The sequence below is a fragment of the Periophthalmus magnuspinnatus genome, chromosome 21 (assembly GCF_009829125.3).
Source record: "Periophthalmus magnuspinnatus isolate fPerMag1 chromosome 21, fPerMag1.2.pri, whole genome shotgun sequence".
Lineage (NCBI taxonomy): Eukaryota > Metazoa > Chordata > Actinopteri > Gobiiformes > Gobiidae > Periophthalmus > Periophthalmus magnuspinnatus.
In genome coordinates this window covers 26,963,928-26,967,660 of record NC_047146.1, presented here as the reverse complement: position 1 = coordinate 26,967,660, position 3,733 = coordinate 26,963,928, and the positions used below count along the sequence as shown (strand labels likewise).

The 3,733-nt window shown below is 45.5% G+C and overlaps 1 pseudogene; it reads left to right on the top strand.

Moving 5' to 3' along the window:
* Positions 1-1,894: 1,894 nt before the first annotated feature.
* LOC117388960 (piggyBac transposable element-derived protein 3-like) lies at positions 1,895-3,408 on the top strand (annotated as a pseudogene).
* Positions 3,409-3,733: the final 325 nt, after the last annotated feature.

The window sequence follows — 3,733 nt, the reverse complement described above, 5'->3', positions numbered from 1 at the left end:
AGCTGTGTCCGCATTAACGGCAGAGACCCTGACTGGTTTTCCATCTCCAGTGGCGTCCATCAGGGCTGCGTGGCTGCTCCCGACCTCTTCAACTGCATCATTGACCACCTGATGCTCAAGGTCTGTGAGCGGGTCCCCGGAGTGTCCTTTGGCGATTACCACCTGACCGACCTGGAGTACGCCGACAACACCATTCTGCTCAGCACATCCTACAGCCAGCTGAGAGACGCTCTGGGCATATACAGTGAAGAGGCAGGGAAGCTTGGCCTCCAAGTGAGCTGGGCTAAGACCAAATTTATACATGTCGGTGATGGGCCAGATCCACCCCCCTGCAGCTTGGCAATGACATTGTAGAGCCTGTGAACTGCTTTGTGTACCTGGGGTCCATAGTGACAGACAACGGGGACCTAAAGGGCAGCATCAGCTTAGAAGTCCCTCTGGAAGCCATCTCACGCACGACAAAGCTCCGGATATATAATTCCACCGTACTTTCCATCCTGCTGTATGGTTCGGAGACATGGCCCCTGAACAAGACTCTGGCTGCCAAAGTAGACAGCTTTGATAGTAGAGCTCTCCACACCATCGAAAATATCAGGTGGCCCCAGCGAGTTTCCAACCAGGGGCTCAGAGCTCGCACACTCCAGCCCAGAGCATCCTGCCTGGCTGCGCAATGCCGCACCCGCTGGTTTGGCCATGTCCTCCGCCTTCCTGCTGACCATCCCACGAGAGCCATCCTCCAGTTTGACCCAAAGGTGGCAGGCTGGAAACGACCACGAGGCAAGCCCCGCACCCGATGGCTTGACGTCATTGCGGGCGACCTCCAACAACTTGGAGTCACCATAGAGGACGCAGAGCAGCTGGCCCTAGACCGCCAGCGTTGGAAAAAACTGGTTCACCTGGTCGGCTCAACGCGTGGGGACGGGATGCCCCCCTCCCCTTTGCTGGAACCTTAGATAGATGAGATTCGATGTTGTGTGCTTGAGTTGTTCAGCTGTATTGTATCTCAGGCATGTTGAGCAATCAGACACTTTGTTTGTTATATCTTGATATATCCACGGCCAGTACGCCACCTTGCAAGCTCTTTTTCTACATTTTTCAATTCCAAGATGCCCTGCATGAATCTTCTTGAGCATGTTATGTCTTAGACTCTTTGGAATGACGATCTTACTGCCCTTGTAGATGATGCCGTCGACTACAGACAACTCTGCTCTGCAATTCCAATATTCTGTGACATCTGGTGAACAATTCTGCTTTGTGTTGGGCCATCCAGCTGTGATGAATTAACACAGTTTTTTCAAAGTTTGATCTTTGTCTCTGTCTTTATCAGATCCATCTTGACATCAAAAACAGGTACGGCACTTGTGATCATGTTCATATAAGCATTCACATCATTATTTATGTTACTGCTCACTGGTTCCTTTGGGTCAACTACTCTTGACAAGGTGTCTGCTGTGTACATCAGCTTCCCTAGTGTATACGTCACTGTCAAAGACTAGCCTTTGTATTATGTTATGGGTCAATTTCACCCATTTAATTTTTTGTTTTGACCAACGTACTGGTTATCCATTCTTTTTCTTCCTACAATTTTGTAACTTTTTCTCATCTTGGGTCATGAACTTGTGTGTAAAATCTAGACTCTCTGATGTGTCGTACAATGTCTGTGCAAAGTTTGTATACAAAGATGATGTTGTGGGTCATTTTGACCCAGACACTTTAATGTGGGTAAATAGCTGTTCAGATCCAAAATAAACATCTCTTCGATGATCTCTTCTTTGATGTACTTTGTTTAGATTGCCCTGAGACCCAGGTGCAAGTAGAGGCAGAACTTTCTTGCCCTTGTCCTTGCCACTCACCGTCTCTGTTCTCATTTAATTTCTTGGCAAACACACGAAAAATGAGCTCCAGAAGTTTTACAGTTCAAGAAACTTTGGCACAGATATTGAACTGGGATGGCGATGCAGAGGAAGAGATTTCAGAGGCAGAGGATCTTTCAGAGACTGAGGACAATGTTATTGATGATTCAGATTGTCAATTTTCCTCTGATGAAGAGTGCTCTAAGGACGAGTCTGCCATTGTCTCTCCATCAGATGAAGACCAAGGAATGCAGCAATCATCATCCACAGAGGATACATGGGCATCTAAAAATGGTAAGATAAAATGGTCAACATCACCCCACCAAAGTCGAGGTAGATGGTCATCTTTCACTGTCATCAACATGACTCCCGGTCCCACAAGATTTGCTGTCACACAAGTTGATGATATTAAATCAGCATTTCAGCTCTTTATATCCCCACCAATAGAGAAGATAATACTGGACATGACCAATTTGGAGGTATTTCAAGGGAAAGGGAAGCCATTGGATCAGACTGAATTTCATGCTTACATTGGAATTCTGGTATCAGCTGGAGTGTACAGGTCAAAAGGAGAAACAACTGCAAGTCTGTGGAATGAAGAAAATGGAAGGCCAATCTTTCGAGCCGCAATGTCTCTGGAGACATTCCACATGATATCTCGTGTGATCCTATTTGACAACCGCAACACCAGAGCTGGTCGACGTGAAAGAGACAAATTAGCTGTGATCAGAGATGTATGGGATAAATGGGTTGAAATTCTGCCTTTGATGTACAATCCTGGTCCCCATGCTACCATTGATGAGCACCTTGTTTCATTCAGGGGGCTCTGTCCTTTTCGACAGTACATGCCTAACAAACCCGCCAAGTATGGCATCTAGCTATGCATGAAATATGCAAGTATACACAGGAAAGCTACCTGGAGAAGCACCTGAGAAGAATCAGGGGAATGTGTGTTGTGCTGGAGATGAGTGAAGGGCTGCAAGGTCACAATATCACATGTGACAACTTCTTTACATCCTACCACCTTGGAGATGAACTTCAGAAGAGGAAGCGGACTATGTTGGGAACAGTCAGAAGAAACAAGCCAGAACTTCCCAAGGACATTTTGAAGGTGCAGGGCAGACCTCTGCATTCCTCAACATTTGCTTTCAGTGAGAAAGCAACAGTTGTTTCATACTGCCCAAAGAGAAACAAGAATGTTCTTGTAATGAGCACAATGCACTCTGATGCAGCTCTCAGCGCAAGAGAAGACAGGAAGCCACAAATGATCATGGACTACAATTCCACCAAAGGGGGAGGTGATAATCTGGACAAAGTTATAGCAACATACAGCTGCCAGCGCAAGACTGCTCGTTGGCCCTTGGTGATTTTCTTCAACATTGTGGACGTGTCTGCGTACAATGCCTATGTTATGTGGACTGAAATCAACCAACAAGGGAATGCCGGCAAATTGTTTCGACGTCGGCTTTTCCTGGAACAACTTGGCAAAGCACTTGTCACTCCAAGGATGCAGAGTCGGGCCACTCAAAACCCCAGCAGCTGCAGCTGTCATTGAAAAAGTCAAGCTCACGTCACCCAACCAATCTGCAAAATCCATTGGATACAGGTGTGAAGAAACGGAAAAGATGCTAGGTCTGTCCCTCCCGAGATGACAGTAATGGATGGATGGATGGATGGAAAATGTTGAACATTGAAAATGGAGCAAGTCGAATAACAAACAAAAAAAAGTGTGAGGAGGGAACACTTTAAATTGTTCTTAAATAGTTCTGTTGAAATTAAAAAGTTATTGTTTGTCTCTTTTCTAAATGTTCATATAATCTAAAATAAAGATGTTATTGCTTTAACCTGTTTTTTTTTGTTTTGTTTTTTTTTTTGTTTTT